The sequence below is a fragment of the Euprymna scolopes genome, chromosome 3, assembly GCF_053919585.1.
Source record: "Euprymna scolopes isolate OS-2025 chromosome 3, ASM5391958v1, whole genome shotgun sequence".
Taxonomy (NCBI): Eukaryota; Metazoa; Mollusca; class Cephalopoda; order Sepiida; family Sepiolidae; genus Euprymna; species Euprymna scolopes.
The window spans coordinates 190,017,532-190,039,263 of record NC_136484.1 but is presented as its reverse complement, the minus strand read 5'-3'; positions in this window follow the sequence as shown (position 1 = coordinate 190,039,263).

Genomic DNA, 21,732 nt, shown 5'->3' with positions numbered 1-21,732 from the left:
TATGATGATTGGGTTAATGTAATTAGGATTTGAAAGTTCTATTCCTTTTTCAGATATTCAAGGTGCTAGACACTAAAATTCAATCATTATTATAAACGTACGTCAGACATATAAAATTACATTTCTGGCAAAAACATCTAAAGAATGGTGATGATTATGTAGAAAAGTAAATTCCGGGACACGAGAAATCACTTGTTTTTTTTTGTGTTAACATAATCGACTTTTAAGCTTTTCAAGTTTTTAACTTACCAAAATAGGAAGATTTATTCCAGAGCGAATCCCCTATTTTAATCCTTGTTTTAATTCGTTGCTATAAAGTTGTTAAAGTAAGATCAGCCACATTTACCGGCGAATCTTTACATATGATTATTTTTGTTACCGTTTATAATTTACATGGCTCTAGGTCAAAAGCTGACAGAGGAATTTGGTAGGTAATATCTCTAAAACACACATATTATATACATATATATATATATATATATATATATATATATATATATATATAAGTATGAATTATGTAGAATAATATCTAACTAAAGATAATCCTTCCATAAGGAAACCGAAAAAAACTAAGAGAGAACTAGTTCAAATAAATGTTAAAATGCATAGGAAAATTATCTAGATAATTTGCAGATTAATACTATTCCACGACCAATCTATAACAGTTGTAGTTGCTTTTAGAATAATCGAAAAAGCGCTTTTCATATTAATATCAATACACAAAAAAGTATAGGAGTATATATAGATTATTATGCACGATGAAAACTAGGATATTTATGAAACAGCGGTCCAAATAAATAAAAAAGAAAAAAAATGTTTCGATGCAGTCACAAAGCAGAGGGAAAGAAAAATTGCTGCCAAGACAGAAAACTTAAAGAAAAAATAGAATTGCATCGGTCTGTAATTAATCGTTATTTACCTGTTTATTATTTTTTTTTAAATATTTATTGCGGCATTATTATCGAATTATTTTCCCTGTGCTGTTATCATTTTAGTTGTGCATAAGTTTTTTTGCGACATTAGGTCTCGTGTAAATTGTATTAGATCGTACAATAATGTTCTACGATTCGGAATAGGCTTCCCACTATTCTATGATATATATTAGAATGATTTTAACGCAATAAATAACTTATTTATTATTAAATAGAAGTTGTTAACCACCTATTTATTTTAAATGTATACCTCCGTAAATTTGCATCTATTCTGTTCTAGAGATATCTGACTTGCACATGAGAATATTAAATATCTTTATTTTTTTTTTTAAAAACCTTACGCATTACTAAAGTTTAAAATTAAAATAATAATTTTTTTAACCCGGGCTATGCTTAGTAAATTAGACATATTTGTTTTTATTTTTAATGTTTTGGACAGTGCGTGCTGCCTTTTTTTTCGGCATTTTTCTTACACGAATTCTGATGAATGTAATACCGAACATACAAATATAATTCATGAAATCCATCTTCAAAGAAGACCCGGCAATTTAATCGCTACAGTGGTAGAACGATAATTGGTCATTAATCATTTCAGGTGTATAAAACTGTAGGCTGCAGAAAGTGAAGATGTGTATAATGAAGAATTTGTAGAGAGTATTCGGGCAAGGAATCAGATATGCCAGTGATTTAACGTCCTTTTGCAATGAAAGTAAGGTAAATGGAAGTTTGTTACAATGATGCTGAGGGTTCTGTTTACGTACATTTTAGCTAAAAGGATAGCAGGAATTAGTCGTAGTTAGTGAATTAACAGTGTCCGATTTTGGTTGTAGAAGATAAATTATTAGGTCAAACCATATTTATAATAAGATGATCCGTTAATGCACAATTTGCTCCAAACGTCAGATGGAATTTTTAACCAGTAGAAAACTAATACAGCAATAAGCACCAAAATACATTATCAAACAAACAAAAGGAGAGAAATATTGTGGTAACGTATACGAACTCGGAAGAAAATTAGAATTGAATGTATGAGAAAGAAAACTCACAGAACACAAAGACAACGAATCTTTGAATAAAAGTGTCGATAAAATCTACATGTTAGAAAGACCATCGAGATAAGAAATAAACTTTTTATTAAGAAAAAATACCCCATATGTAGTTGTAAGCGACGCAAGACCAACATATAGCAATGACTGTTTAATAGAACACTGATATACTATTGCCTCGACCCGGCTGGTTTTGCTATAAGTTCTTAATGTTAAGTGAATTGTGGAACATTTCGGTAGTATTTAGTGTCATTTCTGAAAAATCAAAAAGACTATATTCTCGCTATTTTTAGTTAATTAAATTTTAAAAGCTAATTAAATGTTAAAAGTTAATTAAATTTTACCGTCTGTCAACGTATAATGATTCTGTGTTTGAATATTTTAATAATACGTTAAAAATACGTTTTTTTTTTAATTTTAACTTTTTAGAAGTTTATTTGTTGCTTTCTGTATTAGCTCGAGGAAGGCTTTAATATAATCACTTCAATAATTTGTTTGCATAAAAAAGGTCTATAAAAACTCATGAAGACGTATGTAACAGCAGCTTCAGATCACGTAAACAAATTACTTAGTCGTGGTCCGATGACGCAATGTGAGAATACTTTAAAAAAACACCTGGTTCGGAAGCGATAATATCTTGCGAAAAGTACTAAGGCACTCATAATCTATGCTTCTATTCCCTATGTTATGATCCGCTTAGCAGTATAAAATCGGCACTTCTAACAGCCAGACACAAATGTAACAATAAAATTAATAATTATAGTCTATAATAATTATTTTGCGTTATTTTGTTGCTTCTGCTAAGCCTGGGAGGTAGGCTTCTTGAAGAAGTGGTCGTGCAAACATCTTCTGTGAAGATTAGAAATTGCCTCCTGCCTTGAAGTGTTGTTCATTTAATACAACGTTCGATTACTAAATGCGGATATTTCAGAGGAAGTTGTAAATAATTAAAATCAACCATCTTTTCTGACAAAGAACACGATGGATGATATCTCTAGAAAAAAACAAATAACTTAGTAGTTTAAATTATTTTAAAACTACCATGGCAATTTGGGCGCCAAGCCCATAAAATAATTCCATATCTAAAAGTTATTTACCTCCTCTCCTATTTCATTCCATTGCCCCATCACCGCCTTTTCAAAATAAAAAAAGAAAAAATAATAATAACAAATAGCAAAGGAGGGTCAAAGAGGATGGAAAGACCGAGAAGAGAGTATGTCCTAGACCGTTGAACATATGCGAAGATAATTCGGACTTTGAGGAGGCTTATTTCACTCAAATACCAGTGGAGACCAATGCCCTCTTGCAGCAAGAAATCAATAGCAAGCGGGTGTTGCAATAATGCAATAAATTTGAACATTTTTTTTCGAAAGAGGTGGAGACTACTGAAAATCTGGCGGTACTTGTGAATCCGCTTCCAGGGAACACCACAGGATAATAAGTGGATTTCCTTCAACAAGTTTAGACAATTTTATACAGTTTCTTTATATATTATTATTTTAATATATTTTTCATAAGTAAATGCTATATCGTCTTTTTTCATTATTATATATATTTATTTTCTTACTTTACATAAAAATTGCGCAAATATTAAAATCGTCGGGTTTCCGTTACTATTGTTACAGCCGTTACAACAACCTGATGACAATAATAAACAATGATGATTATAATTGTTACACAACCCACCGGTTTTTGCATTGAAATGTTTAAATTGATGCAGCAGAGAGAAGCCGATCTTATATGTTGCAAGAGTGTTTACGATGATCGATCGAATAGAATTGCTAATAACTTCAACTAATAATTCTGCCTTTCACCTAAGAACTCGTGTTGTCTGTCAGATATACATAACATGTGTTAGTATGGTTTACGATTTTGTTGCGACATAAAGATAAGAAGTGTGTGCTAATGTGGTATGTGTGAAAAAAATATTAAGTGCAGCCAATTTCCAAGTCATTAGTATTTTATAAGAAATGAGTATAGACGTCGAAATCTATATAATTACACAATACCTTTTACGGTTGTACATGTATTCCAGATTATACCTCCTGGAGGTCCCATTTATTAAAAATAAAGATAGAACTGATAAATCTTCTGTGGTACAAAACTATTTGATAACAAAGTGGAATCTACCAGTTCTATGAATACCATTGATTTCAGAGACTACATGGACACATTCATACCAGGTGTATCCACATGGTACGAACACGTTTCTCTTATACCACTACAGTGGTTTCTGTATTCTTTATGATAACTACATATTATATTTATACACTTTACACTACTTGTGGTTACTTTCATTTTTGGCCCCTTGCACGGGTCTACAATAATAACATACTACGAACATTAAATTATATACATATATATATATATATATATATATATATAGATAGATAGATAGATAGATAGATATCCTAATGTAATGTTCGCAAAATGTTATCACATTCTATCCTCCGATTAAAAAAAATATGAACTCCTCATCACTGAAGACGCAACGTAAAATAATTTGCTTTTTGGACCGCCTTCTATCTAAGAGCTAAGTGGTGTATGTTTTTTGTCTTAATGTGGTATAATTATATTGTGGATTTTCCGTTCGCGTTGTGCGTCTATAAAATGGAAATATGTCATGGATTCCTATAAAAATAACTTTGGAGGTACACCGTAATAACGAGATATTTTCTGACACTAAATTAATCAAATTACTTGGATGTATGTTTCGCAGTTTTAACCAAAGTTCTACACTACTATCGGGGGGGGGGTCACCATTAACACGGAACGTCAACAGAATTATCAACATCAGTATATTACATATGAATGGGGCCACTGTGGAATGTCTACAGGTCCTGCTAGTTTACATACATATTTTAGTCTAGTATAGACGAATTCTATGATAGATGTTTGTGTAATAAAACACTTAGAAAAAGTTATCGTCTCGTCAAATGGTTATATATGAGTTTTTAGGAAAATGAAATCAATCAAATTAATATAGTTTAGTATAATTTGCGCTCTGATTATAGATGAAATAGTGCATCATTTTATTATAGAGGAAAACTAATTTCTACTTCCGATCTTCATCAATACCTTCTCTAAACGTCCTCTCTGATAGTCTGTCGGCATTTATACACTCGATACTTCACTTAATAGGAACACTTCAAAAGTTGTCAAATGTTATCCTCATTTATTCTCTTTCGCTCGTTCGTATTACACTGGTGTATGCAATTACTAGTGTACTTATGCAGTATTTAATTATAGTTTTGCATTTTTTAAATATGTGTTACTATACATAATGCAGTATTTAATTGTAGAAATGAACAAATTCAAACTGTAGGTCTTCAGCAATAATTCCCATAATCATATTCTAAGATCATTTTTGGACATTTATGATGATACTTTAATCACTTGAAAGGTTGGCAAAGACTAAGATCATTTTTCTCTCTCTTCCAGCCGTGAGTGACTAGTACAAGTGTGTGCGAAATTGCTAGTTATCATTAATAATTACAAAACCAACTTCACTTTAACTAGTTAAACTATTGTTCTCACTAAACGTCCTATGAAATCAGCGAGTTTTGTCTTGAATAAGCACCATGATGAGGAAAGCAACTGGGAATATCTTTAAATTTTTATTAGACATCAAAAGAAAACTAACATAAGATGTGTTGCCAAAACTGCTGGAAAAAATATTGCATCATTCTCGTGTTGCAGAAAATATATCAATCTCGACGTAATTCTTTATGTATTGAATAAAGTACCGTTCCACACTTGAGGCCGTAAATGATGTGTTTTCTGGTGGTTGGATAAGAATTGTATATATAATTGGTTGGAACTGTTTTTAGTGTACGGTTCAAATGTAATTTTTGCTATATTGGGCTTGCTGAAACCGTTTCTTCAAAATCGTTTCCAGTCCATAAATGCTTTTGTATAACCCAAACCAACCGAGCAAAACCTCGTAAACTGCCTACTACTAAAATCAGGTTCCAAATAATCTCACACCTACAATAAAGCTCCAGTACTAGCCTTCTTTGTCTGCATTTATTTTTATCACTAACTTTAGAGATAGAGACAAATTATTTAATATTAGAAATGAATCGTCGATTGTTGGCAGGCATTATAAATCCCACTTTCTCAGTAACATAATGAAGTTAATCCGCTAAATAATATTTCCCCTAAGCAGATTATCTGAACTCTAAACTTTAATCCAAAATTATAATTATATGTTTATGTTAGTCTGGTTTTCTTAAATAAAATCAACCAACCTATGTTAATTAAAACTCTAAATGTTCTGAAAACTAAGTAAAAATCTCCATCTTGTTATATCCCCCTTAAACTTTACTCAAACTCTATTACACCCCAATAAATTCATAACTGCTTTCCTTTCATTTTATTACTCTTGATAATTATAAATCTATTATTTATATTCAAAAATCTATAATTATTTCCTTGAAAGTCATAAATATTTAACAAGCGCCGAATACTATTTCAAATGTAAATAGTAAAGTTTCTTTCTTTATATTAAACTTATACAGTAATGTGTAACCCTGTAAGTATTTAAGTGTTTCTTACTTCAAAACATGTTCATATGTAGAAATGGCATAAACAAAATTAGAAACTGTTTTTGTATTTTATAAATATGTGTTACTATTTTTACCTCGCCTTTAATTAAGGCTAGTCAGTCGACAAAAGGGGGTGTCTTTCGAAAATATGTAGAAAAGTGTCCAGTTTAGATTGAAGGTATTAAAATGATTAGCCAAATTCTCGATATTTGGCGTCCCAAGGCTCGAGTTTAAAGAAGATACTAGTCTCGTGAAAATCCGTCGCTTCTGTCAAAAGTTTAAGGCGGACATAAATACATACATACATACATACATACATACATACATACATAAAAAGGCTTTCTTCAGAAATCAGAGACTATGGACACCCATAAGATATTGACTGATATGTTAACGTTTCTTCTAAGAAAGTAATAGTTTAATTTAAACATGTAGATTGACGTCAAAATATTCAACGATTACACATCTATTTTTACATAATATAAACTTCATATATTAGATATTGACTTCATCTATTAATTGTAAAATAGCATATGTCCGGATTTATTATCTGACACCCATTTTATTTTATTTGGAACTAGCGGGGGTACCCGGCGTTGCCCGAGTGTTTGTTTCCGCACGGGGGGAGTTTTAAAAATGTTATGGTAGGTAAGTAGGAAGGATCAACCCCGGAGTCATGAGTAAAAGTAGGAAAATAAAGTGTGAAAAAAAAAAAAAAAAAACATCTGCAACGTTAACAGTTCGGCCACCAAGAAAAGTCCATTCCAGTTGTTTAGGGAAAAAAAACGACTACGGTAGGTCGGCGCGAACGTGAAAATATAATGTGAATTGTCCAGCACACTAACCACTACGCCACAGAGCACTGCAGCTTAGTTTAGTGATTTTAAATAACTTCACATGAAATAACTACGAAGCCAAACCGGTGTTCTCTTCTCAACTGTTCCTTGTGAACGATTCCCAAACGGTGTTAAGTGGTGGCAGGGTGGGGGAGGAATTTATTAGAGAGAAAATATTTTACCACTTCCATTGATCTTAACCAATTTTGGCCGTGACTTCTCAGCAGAAAAAGTATAGAAATCTAAGATTATCGAGGAATTTGAGAAATAATAAGCCTATAACACACCAGTTATTGTTCTGCTGTTTGTGCATATTATATTTGCATGAAATATCTTGATTTTTAATCCTATTAAGATCAAAATCCGACGAGATAAAAATGAGTTAATTTTATTTATATAGAGAAGAAGAGATGTGCGTTTTAGAATCATAAAATACATAGTGAACTCATATCTATATCTATCTATCTATCTATCTATCTATCTATCTCTCTCTCGCTCTCTCTCTCTCTCTCTCTCTCTCTCTCTATATATATATATATATATATATATATATATATATATATATATATCTTTTCTATTTTTTGTATATTGAAAAACACATATCACCCTACTCAGAATCTCATTTACCTAAAGTTGAATAATTTCCGGTCTACTATAATAATGATGAAAAGATTATTAGGTGAAATATGTAATTCTAGAAAGCGTAGTAATGTAAAAAAGGACATTGAAATAGAATGTCCAAAAGCAACATTCACACATCAATATAAACTAATTGTTTTGTTTCTCGTGAGAAGTGTCTTCCAAGTATAACAGCAAAATAAAAAAAACAAAAACGAAACAATTATGGTAAACTTGATTAATATAAATAAGTAAAATGAGGAAGATAAGTCAGTTCATGTAAGATGAATAGTATAATGATACAATAATTTTGTAAAGAAATTCATATAATAAGCAATAGAAGAAAATGGGAGACTGTTCCTGTTATTTATTCCAAGACTTATCTCGAGAGAAATTATAATAAACTTTATAGTATGATAATTTCACGAAGACAAAGCAGCCCTCTTCTTCCGACTTAATCATATTGCTTTTTTATGTCAACAAAATGAAATACAGTAAGACATTTAACCATTATCTGCGTTATCCTGATCAGCACGCGTTTGGCTAGCCTATTTATACCAATCAGGGAATAAAGGATGGTAGTAACGTCTCGAACAGGTCTTATTTGTCTACTCGGTTCTTTATTTTTTATTATATTTACTCTTTGCATAATGTCCTCCGTGGGGTGACGTTCATAAAAACGTTTTGCATTTATCATAACCATATTAGTAACGGTATATTTACGAGGTGATTAGTCTAAGTATGTAGGAGATTTTGCGCTAATTAATAAAATTATGTATAAAATTTTAATAAAATGACAATGAAAAAACGGTTTCATAGAAAGGGTTACGTTTCCGTAGAATTATTAAACGGCATTTGATATAAGCATATTAGATAAAATTGATAAAATTTATATATGAGATAAGAATATCAAGTAAATAGAAATGATATCACATAGTACGTAAATGCACTCTAACAGAGGAAAAGTTTTCTGCTACAAAATAGAATTAATATCGATAATGAGTTACATTTCAGATTCATAAGAAAATAATAGTGACCAATGATCATGGAAAATATAATAGAAATGCTATTGAATATTATAATATACTCATAATCTGACACGTCTGCTTTGTGCATAAATAATGGATTAAAAACAATATTTACACTCTTTTTATATAAAAAACGCTCTCCAAAATATATTGAACTATTTAATAAATAAAGTCAATGCTACAATGAAAAATGCTGACGACGAAAAAGTTACTGTGACCTGATTAACATCCGCTGATGAAGGATTAATTCAAAAAATAAAATGAATAAAATAAAAAAAAAATATTTAACATGAAGATTCGTCCACTTGAAAAGAACGGTAGCTTTTGTTTACGCTGAAGCAGATTGTTCTAACGGATTTTTTTACAAGATAATTTGCAATTTCGAGTAGAAAGTAAATAGAGAAAATTGAACAAACGCGCTTGACAAAAGAAAGGCATTTCTAAACTATTCATAAAGCACTGACGTTATTGAAAACGATTAGGAAATTATCTTTGGAATAAACAATATCGAACGAAGGGCACTTCATGAAGAATTAATTTCCCAACGATAATTGAAGATCAGGAATTGATACCATCTTTTCTTTATTATTTTCCTCTTTTATGAAACAAGAAGGATATATCGGGAATCTGGTGCCATGGTTAATATTGCGTGCCGCTCAACTGGAAGGTAGTGTTCAATCCAAATTTGAACAGTTGTTCCCATGTCCTAATATATATATATATATATATATATATATATATGTGTGTGTGTGTGTGTGTGTGTGTGTGTGTGTATGTGTATGCATATATTTGTATATGTATATATATGTATATATGTATATATATATATGTATATACAGTTTTGAAAATAATAAGCGGAAGTTTCTTAAGAGCTCTCTAGGCTATCATCTCACCAGGAGAAAATCGAGAGCGTGCAAAATAATATTATGTCGAAAATAAAGAGTTCTAATAGGGAACTTATTGAATGTGTCAAAAGTACGGGGAAACTAAACTAAATTTATTAACGTTTAAAAAACGATTAAAATATTGGCACAATGAGGGGAAAGAAAAAAAACGGGAGAAAAGATTCAAAGTTCCCCAAAGAGAAACAATGCGTTGGATGTTTCCTTTTGCCGACACAAAGAAGGTTGACGCACCGCAATAGAGACAGACTCCAAAATCTTTAAATGGGTTCTGGAGTCCGCTCTATGTAGCACCTCGAACCATTCTATTTTATATCTATCGGTACAGCGCGGGTTGTCAACCAAATGTTGGCCAATAGCCAAGTCCAAGGCTACAGAAGGAGGGAGACTACCAGACCCCATCCCCCCTTGTCTGATCTTCGATGGAACATGCTGGTTTTTACGAGTCAAAGGGTGCAAGGATGATCGCTCAACATAACCAGCATCGCACTGGCATTTGAATTGATAGACAATATTGCTATTTTGGATGTAAGGTAAACTATCATTGCGAAAATACGGAAAAGCAGGTCTCGTAGTGTATACCAAACGCAAGGACACAATAAAAGCAGTCGTAAATACTTCTGCGAATCTGTTTGGTAAGTGTATTACTCTTTTCCCCAATCCACGGTAATTTTAAATAAACTGCGCATTTCAAGGGACCACACTTTTTAAGGGATTAAAAGTCCGCAACCTTTTGGAAAATATAGTCATCAATAAGGTCAACAGGATAACCATTATTGATGAATATTTCCCTGATCTTATCGAGTACGGCGTCTAATCTGTTAGGCTAACACATCATGAGGGCTCTATGTACCAAAGTATTAATTAGGCCGACCTTACGTGATTTTGGTACAAAAGACAACCAGTTCAGATATAGACCAGTAAATGTCAGCTTTCTATAAATTGTAGTGAGAAAGCCCCTTCTTGAATGTTCGACAAGAACATCCAGGAAGGGAAGCGAATTCTCCTTCTCACTTTCCATAGTGAACTTAATAACCCCATGCAAAGAATCAAACCTATTACAAAATATCGACGCTTAACCTTTCGATGGAAAAATAGCAAAAGTGTCGTCAACATATCTTAAATATGCAGTGGGTTTAGTTGTAGAATTAAACATAACGGAGTCACGGTACCCGACGAAAATATCCACTAAAGTGTGGGCCAACGGATTCCCCATTGAAACCTCGTCGACCTGACATTACATAATATCACAAAAACTAAACTCCACGTATTTTGTGCACATTAAAATGTGTTCAATAAGAATCTCTTTAGAAAACGGTGGAGCAGTCAGGCGACCAGCATAGAGCGCATCGGTACATATACGTATAGTTTCATCCAATGCTATGTTGGTAAAGAGACTAGAAACATCAAATGAGCACATAAAAGACGTCTCTGCATTTGAATCCAACCCACGTACACAATTAACGAACCGAGAAGATTCTGTAGTGCAATGCGTGGTATAGAACTCGCGCACAGGATGCAGAATTTCCACAAGCCACTGAGCCAAAGAATGTTGTACCGAACCAACCATTGATAAAATGGGTCTCAGTGTGAAAATTATATGCCTATTATATTAATGTGTGCTGCTAGAGTAACATAAAAGCATATAGCATCACGTATTCTTTTTTGCATGTTTACAGAATTTGAATTGGTTATGTTTTTTGTTTAGAATTCATATGAGTTACTCGACTGAGCTGCAGTATGTTGGTCTCCCCTTTCAAATATTGTCAAATGAGTTATATACCGTCAGGACTCAAAAATCCCTTCTTCCTTTGCCATTTTACAAATAACTTAAAAGAAATTCCATGAATAGTTCTGTTCTAGATCTACTCATCTTTGAAGCCAATACTGCTTGATTGATTCTCTAATGATTACGATATGATTGTGCTCAAATTGAAAACAGAAAATACTTGATAAATCTCTTTATTTGATAAATAAATTCAACTTAAAACAGCAATCGTTAGTAATCCTTTCATAATCTAGCTCAACATTTAAATGGTAAGCAAACTATACTTTTCTTCCAAAAACTGTATGTTTGATAGGTACTGAATAATTAGTATAAATACATGTAAACGTATTTTGAGTTTAAATTAATTGAAAACTATCGTAAGTACCCGGTGTTGCCAGGTTGTATATGATGCATTTGATTATTTAGTCTTCATACATTATAGTGAATTAAATTAAACAAAATATGAATTCATAATGTTATGTGACGCTGTTATTATTAGAAGTACCAAATACGGCACCAAATATTCGTATATGTTATGTAATTCTTATTAGAAAAAAGACTGATGTTATTTGTTGTTGTTCATATTTGTGAGATACTTAGAATGATAGAGACAGTCTTAGGAGTTCATGTGTTGAGTGTTCATATGTCTTAAGATGTTCATGTTGTAAGAGATAGCACATTGGAAACATAAACAGGTATATATATAGAGAGAGACAGTTCTGTATATATATAATAGTGTACATGTAACTACAAGAGAAACAATTCAATAAAAGGAAATTTATGCATATCTTTATAGGTAGACCGAGAGATAATGTGTTTGCCATTTACGTTTTGACAATGGTGCATATAATATAAACCCGTTATCTTTCTCGTTGGGATGATGAATACAGCAGACGGGGATACAACACCACATGATGATACGTTTATTTCTTCTTCGACCGATCGGACAAGATTTTGTTTTTCAGGGATTCAAAGTTGTTACATGGTTATATTTAATCCCCCTCGCTTCCAGAGGGTGCCGAGAATCGGTTTGAACCTCTGTTCCTCTTATCTGACTCTCCCTAACTAACTTCGAACTCTTTCCTCTATTGAGTACTTGTCACGTCATGGCATGATTAAACATGTGCTAATAAAGCACGTTGGATAACATGCGTCACGTTGCCAAAAGTTACATGACCTCGAGTTCACTAACCTATTTTTCAAATAACATTTTTACAAAATATGTTTACAATTTCAATTTACGATTAAATTCTCTATTTTAATTTTCACAGAAACACAATTCATTATATCATTCCTTTTCCATATATATGTAAGCCAAACAATTGCAATTCCTTATTTCATTAACATTCTGTATTTATTTTAACTTATGATTGGAATTCTCAATTCCAAATCTTGCTTCGCAAGTTCGAATCCTTGACTATCCTATTTCATATTTACATTTAACTAATTCCCTATTTTTTTTTACTTTCATGAAAAGGGGGCACTCCTTTTATCATATAGCAATAATGGCTGCGGTTTCTACACACTCTATGTGGTGGGAGCAGTAGTTGCGTTTTATTTTATAGAGGTTTCATCAGCAGACTAATCGTTTTTAGAGTTTAATCTTTTATCTCTTAGTCCTTCTTTCAAAATATGATGTAAGAATTGCAATTATTAGGTTACAGCTTGGATCATATCTGAAAACCGTTCCGTCTCTTCTTATTTTAACTATCTAATGTACAATATATAGAAAAAATGGCATTAGTAATCTCTTCTGTTTATGAAATCATTACAATTTTGTCTCCTGCAGTGCATATCTGAAAAATGGTAAATGAACATGTAGCATCACATTTAAGGAGACGCTACATGAACAGCATTGTGGTGTAACGTCTAACATGTGTGTAAATGGAGAGGTTTTCAGGACTTCAATGAGTGAGCAGCCAACATACATCTGGCCATGAAAAAAGCAAGGTGTCTGAAGATTAAGTCCAACAAATTGTAGGGTGTAGACATTAGCTTTATTTATATATATAGCAAAGCTAATTTTTTCATTAGGAATTGTAAACGCTTGAATTGAAATGGCATGTCAGAAGGAATAAGGAGAATCCGAGGAATTAACACAGTTCCACTTTTCAAATTTCCACTTATAATGCCTTCCAGAACATTCATTTTCCAAGATATTTTTGCTAATCGTGAGGCATTGCATGGTGGATGAATTTGTTTTTAATAATATAACTTAGGCTCTTTCCTTCAATATCAGGGTATGATGTGGCATTCTAGACGGTTGTAGAAACTCTACAGGAAATTATCCTGTTTGATCTTTATTAATAGCACAATCAATGGAGAAATAAGAATGATCTAACCTAGGCAACTCTCGCAAAAGATTATAATTTATCAGTTACATTATCAGGAAAACAATGTAATTATTTTGTTTATAATTTTGCACAATGAATAATGTTTTATGATAAACCATATACGGATAAATAGAAATATAGTTTATCAGAACATATAAAAAATTAAACAACATAAATAGAAATTCTCGTGATTGTAAACTATGAAACCTTTCTAAAGCAATATAAAATAGATCATTTTATAATCCTAAATTATGAAAATCTTCGAGTTAAAGTTTATATAAATAGAAATGCAACTTTTTATAAATTTACACAATGTAATCACGGTATTAGTAATTAAAAACGATACAAATTAATATAAAACACGCGTAATCCATTGCGATTAAATTTGTAACGTGTATTCTCTTTCAATCATATTGAAATTTGTTACTTTTACGTATATTGTATTTCACAACTATGGCGACTATTTTTAACAAAAAAAATATACTGTTTAATGTTCGAAAAAGTACTTAGTTGCGGAAAATTCAAAGGTGATATTCGTTTTTAGAATATCAGAAACCAGTAAAAGTCATCATTTTAAAGGAAAATGTTAAGGTGGGAACCAAGTAAATATTAACCTTTTAAAATTATAAAAAGTTCGGGAGTTATGTATTTTTTTTTTACATTTTCACTCCAAACAAGGCAAATTGCAACTTTGGTGTAGGGGGCTACTCAATACATGAACGAATGCTGGCCTTATTGAGGTACAGGATACTTTCGGGTGTCAGTAGTTTTCTAGCACGGTAGAGTGAGCCTACCTTCTTCGTAGCGGCCCTGGCAATGTTTTCAATGTAATTGTTCCAACTCATGTTTCCTGTGAACGTTAGACCAAGCGGTTTGAAAGATGTTCTCTCAGATAGGGAGTCAGTGGCAATTGCTATTGGTGGCAGAGAAAGTTTCTTGTAACTATTGAAAGAAAACAGTTCCGTCTTTGCAGCATTTAACGTGACCATCCATTTATGTCCCCATTCCACTACAGATTGGAAGTCATCTTCTAGTTCTTTTGCCATTTCTTTAGTTATGCGCTCATTTGTTTTCCTGTCATGCCTGTTATAGGATGTGGTGTCATCAGCATATATACCCATTTCAGAGGCAGTTTTGTCGGGGAGGCCATTAATAAATATAAGAAACAATAGCGGCCCAAGGATAGACCCTTGAGGCACTCCTGCATTTATATCATATTGTTTAGATGTACGACCGTCGAGGAAAACTATGAAGGATTTTATTATGTTAAGTATTCTACCAGTGATACCGTATGATCTAATTTTCCTGAGGAGACACTCATGTCATACCCTGTCAAAAGCCTTAGATATATCTAGAGCTACCGCTCGGCCCTCCCCCTCTTTGTCCATTGAATTGTATATACGTTCAGAGATTACAGTGAGGATGTCTGCTGTGGAACGGGATTGTCTAAATCCATATTATTTGTAAGTCAAAAGTTTAGCATCTGTAAGGTGAGCATGGTTAATTATGGTCTGAAATATTTTGGCGAAAAATGGGAGGAGGCTACTGGGGCGATAATTTGATGGGTCGGTTCTTTCGCCAGAATTCTTGAATACTGGTACCACAGAAGCAGTTTCCAACAGCCCGGAAAGCATGATTCATTAAACCATTCATTGTAGAGTTTTGAAAGAACTGGAGCTACTTCGGCTGAACATTTTTTAATAGCATAGCTGGAATGAGATCAGGTCCACATGCTTTTGAAGTGGCAAGGTGTTTATGATAGCATGCACCTGAGCGGGGGTAATTTTTAGATCGTCTAGTGAGGCGTATTTCCGCAAAGGAAAGTTAGGCAGGGGGTGGTTGGAAGGGTCCAGAGTGGAGTATGAGGCAAACTGGCTGGCAAGCATATTAGCCTTGTTGGTTGCTGAGCAAACAACTTCTTGATTGTTGGTTAGTGGGGCAATTGTTGATTGCCCATTATTTACACAAAGTTGGGCTCGCAACATCTTACCTGTGGGAGAGAGGTAGCAGCGAAGTGAAAAGGGCATATCCCACTACGTCAAAGCAGAAAAGGATTTTTCTTAGCTCCTGCCCAGATGTGGCAGCGTACTGTTGCAGATTTTCCAGTAGTCACGTTTCTTAATTTTTGTGCTTCGATGCGTTTTTTAGTGGTTTCACTACATTCTCTCTATGCTGTCGCTATTTCTTTCTTAACGTTACTTCTAGCTGCTATATACTTCTGTCTGTTTTAACTAGACTTATGTCGGTTTAATCTGCATGCTGCCTTTGAGCAATGGCAGTTGCGCAAGTCGAAGTAAACAATTGGGGAGAGTGGGGCTTGCTATAAAATTTCCGCATGAGAACATTTGCTGTTTTGAACCATTCAGTGGTCTCATTTGCGCACTGTCCAGCAGGAAGAGTAAAATTTTTCCCCATGGGGCATCTCTGATAAGATCTCTGATGGCTTTCTAGCCAGCCTTTTTATAATATCTCGTTGTTTTGAGGCCTGGCTCTTCAGTTTTGGCTCTAGAGTTTATAGCGATTCTGACCATTATCACTGCATGATCAGCGTTCCCGAGTGGGCTGTCAGCATTTCTTATACAATCCTCGGGAACTGATGTCAGAAACAGATCTAGAAGTAATGCGTATTGTTCTTGCTGGTCAGGGAAATGGGTTGGAAACGGAACTATTTGTGACAGCGAGTAAGACATAGTGAAGTTATGTGTTGAGCTGTCCGCTGCATCTGTGTGAGTAGAGAATCCAAGCCAGTTTTTGTGGTGACATTTAAAGTCACCAAATGCATGTACTTGTTTGCTAGTGTCGAGGGAGAGTTCTGTGTCACTGATTCTCTGTTTTGAATGTTACTTTTCACTGCCTTCGTTCAGGATTGAACTCAGCACCTTTGGGTAACTGTTCAACTGAACGAAGGCAGTGAAAAGTAACATTCAAAGCAGAGAATCAGCAACTATGTCTCAGAGCCTAGCTGGAGTCCGAACACGGTACCCTCGTAATAATAATAAAGGGGTTGGTTCGAGACTCCTAACAAACGGTTTCCCAGTTCGATACACACACCTGATGAAGGCCGGTGGGAAAAACGGCCGAAACGTTGTTACTTTAACAACCAAGATGAGGAAGTCAGTCCTACAATCTCAATAAATGCATGCACATATATACATATGAACACTAACACACATATTAAAGCTACACAACTACAGACACATATATACATATTACACCCACACAAATACACACATACACATATATATGTATATATATATATATATATATATATATATATATATATATATATATATATATATGATAAAATTGTAGGATCCTTCTACTGCTCCAGAAGCTATCTCACTGCTGATGCAATTCTCTATCTATATATATAGCCAAGTACGTCCAAGCATGGAGTACGCTGCCACATCTGGGCAGGAGCTACGAAAAAATCCTTTCTGCTTTGGCATAGTGGGATATGCCCTTTTCTCTGCTACCTCTCTCCCACAGGTAAGATGTTGCGAGCCCAACTTTGTGTTATTGTTACTTGCAAGTTCTCGTCTAGGTTCTAATCTCTGGTACCCACTCGCCAATCTTTCACCCGTCTAGCTGAAACCACTGCCAAAAAGTTACCCCACTCTTTATCTGTGCCAAAACCAAAAAGTACATCCATGAACAAAGCTTCTTTCTTAGAAGTGCACATCTGTAGAGCTCTGTTCCGTTTGCCCATGTCCCACTTGACTACAACCTGGATGTCTTCAAGTCCAACATAAACAAATTCCTGATGAACCGCTTCCTTAAGAAAGAGACTTTATTTAATCTCCAATTCAAATTATTACTACGATACTATCCCATTGATTATTGTACACGCAATAACCATTATCCCAGAGTGGCTTTCGGGCCTTGATTAATTGTGACTACCTTGGTAAATGTATATATATATATATATATATATATATTATATATATATATATATAAAATTAATGACATGAGGGATGTGGTGTTTACCTGATGTATTCAATGGTAAACTTCAAACTAATAGAAATAACAGCATTTAAATATAGATAATTTCATCCCAACCGAATCAGAAAGAGAAAGAAAATTAAAGAAATAGTATTTCAGCTTGCCTGATTTTTTTTCAAGATTATCCGAAATCCGAAACTAGTTCTTGCATTGTATCAACTTGAAAGAATTTTCGTGCAAACTGAAATATTATGCGCAGATTTTTTTTTTAATATTTCATATCCAACATTTTTCACTTCTATTTTTGGCAATTTATAACTACAAAAATAGCGGTTTAACTTAATGCCATGACTAGCAAATTGTAGCCTTGCTACAAATATAATTTGCTGATTTATCTTTGTCCTCTGATGAGAAAAATAACATAAATATCATTTTTTTAATTCTACGGAATAAGGACTTTATAAATTGTTTTTTGGATTATTCAGTCGAACAATAAATTTGATTGTAAAGGTCAACTTGCAGTTTTAATTTTCTTCCACTATCTGGGCACGCATTATTTCACTGGGAGGGTTGCAGTCTCAGCTTTCGTTAAGCATGGATCTAGGAGAAGGAAAATCCGATGTAATAGCATAGGGTATACTTCCCTGTGGAAGCTATCTGCACATACAAAGGTTAGTAGTCATACCAAAAAGTGTGATTGATCCTACACAAAGCCTTCACCAATATAAGCACATAATGTTTATGGATTTCAGAGCAACCTAATTGTTGTGGCAGGAGCTCATACGTCGAAATCGCTGGGAGAGCCCATCATCATATATATACCTATAAACAAGGCGGGAGACTAGTCGTTGTCTAGGATTTAATTAGGATCACTATAAATCAAAGTTTCCATGCAGTTATTCTCATCGAAATCATCGACATCGCACACACTTTATTAATGAAGTCGGTTGATATCTTGGTCTTATTAAAAAACGACCCAGAGCTGGAGAGCTTTACATGTGTCTCTTCGCAACTATTACTCCACAATGCATTGAAGTAAACAGTGCACATTCATTACGAACGCTCAAATATTTTATTTAGCAAACTAGTGCTTATATTGCACGCACGCCCCCCCCATTTCCTTAGTCAGTTTTGCTTGAGTGTAATAGCAATCAGAACATACAGCACTTGTTATTCCCAAATAGTCACTCATTTTAGTATTGGCCATGTTCAACGTCGCTTATCTGGTGTTCTATCGGGACGCTATTCGTCAACATGTCATGTATATTAGCTAATAAGTTGCCTACATCACCCTAAAATAAACAAATCTAAATGTGTCACTGGACTTGCCTTTGTTGTATCAATTTTAAAAATTCCGACCCAGTATTGCCTCCTAGTTATTTCAATGAGTAAAATAATAAAATATATAAACTATACTCGAATGAAATAAAACTAGGCAGAGTGAAACAGGATATACATGCCTAAAAGAAATCCAGATGCAGTTACAATAACAACTCTAACAATACAAACAGTTGGTCATTCATTTCGGCGCCAATTTTGTTTGGATGTCGTTTACGCTATCGTTAGTGGCGGTAAAATCCAGCTATCTTAGTTCTCCATCGGAACGAAGTCGCGCAGAATATTTGAAATTTATAGACTCGTTGGCAATTTGCAAATACTACATGCACAACAACTAAATGAAATAGATCTAACGAATAATTAGTTCATAGCAATCCAAAATAACGGTCAAAGTCCGGCACTAAAAGCCTCTAATTTATTTGTTCAACTTCAAAATAAATTAAAAGAAACAGATTTTGACTACATTATTTCCAGTCGGGTTGGACTTCTGCTTGTGTATTCCTATCATATTAGATTAATATTAAAATATACACACATGGAGAGGCGTCTCTACACAGACATGATTATTTTTAAATATGTACTAGTTAATAATTTATATTTCATGGGGCAAAAAAATATTACTTTCTATTTATCCATATATATTGTATATCAATTTTATTCTTCCCTGTCAAATGAAAACACACTAGTATACTCGTAAAAATATAAAGATAAGCATATTTATTTATATTGAGCATTACTATTTTGAATTGAATTCTACGAACACTATATATATTATTGAGAACTATTATAGAAACACATTCAATCATCTGTGTATATTTATATATATATATATATATATATATATATATATGAACAAATAGTTAATGAAACATGTTAAACACACTTTGAAAAAGAGTTAAACTATATTTAATTTTAAAAAGGAAACACTAAATAAGTGGATAGTCCTTAATCGCGGAGTTTCGAAGAAATACTTTTTCATCAGAGGGTACAATTTAGCAAAATATGGGATCGGATTTTGCTTGCAAAACTGTTTGATGAAACTACAAGTAAGTTATAGATCTTACTTGATAACTAAAAATGAAGCAGACGGAATAGGGTGAATAAAAAAGTGATTTCATTTGAATGGATAGTCTGGTGAAAGGTAAAGTATCCAATGAAAATAAAATTCAAAAATGCAAAATCCAAGAAAGTTAGTTAAATTTCCATTCGCACAAGTAATTTCCAAGGGGATCGCGTAATTGGAAGATGATCCAAAGCAATCCAAAATGCAGAAATCCGTGGAATAATTCACAGATAGGTACAAGGAAACGGGACTAAAATCCAATAATATTATTAAAAAAAAAGATAAAATGTGCGTATATATATATATATATATATATATATATATATATATATATATATATATATATATATATATGGCGATTAAGCTACACTGAATATTCTGCGTTTCATCCAACTATAGGATTCGTCAGGCTTATGCGCGAATTCGCGCATAAGCCTGACGAATCCTATAGTTGGATGAAACGCAGAATATTCAGTGTAGCTTAATCGCCATATATATTTTATAAATTACTAACTAGATCTACCTACGTATTGAGAACTTTTGAAGTAAATACTTAAAGTTTACGCATAAATCTATACTTTCGTATATTAAATTTATGTGAATAAATGAAGTAGTTATATATATATATACATATATATATATATATATATATATATATATATATACACCCACACACATTTTATCTTTTTATCCACTTATCCTGTGCTTCCTTTTTAAAATTAAATATGTGTTAAACTCTTTTTCAAGATGTTTTTTAACATGTTTTATTAATCATTTGTTCATAGTATAAGCTCTATTTCCTTTTCAGTATTATTGAGATCTTACATCTGGTTGACATTACTTTACTTATAAATATTAAGTCTTTAATATTTATAATATATTTTAAGTTTACAGTTTTGATTACTTTGGTAAACTTATTATAATTTATATATATATATATATATATATATATATATATATATATATATATATATATATATATATATATAAAGGTACATCAAGTAAAATAGCTCGGGTGTACACCCTCAGGCAATTAACGTTCGATGTAAAACTCAACAATCGCACTAGAAAGGCACCCACTACTGGCAAAATTTACAATCCGGGTGCGTGAAAACGAACATCTGGGCATCTCCACATTAACCTTAAACACTGTGTGTTTCATTAGGATCGTTTCGTGCAGCAGTTAATCATGTACAACCTAGAGCTACCAAGTACGGAACTAAACACACTTTACGTGCGTGGTGTACTGCAACCCATTGGAATTTCTATGAAGGGACAAAATTAAAAATAATGCTGCGCTCGAAAGGTCTGGTATATCACCCATATTCCACTCTCTTTGCCAAACACGTTTATGCATGATATGCCATGAGAACCGCATA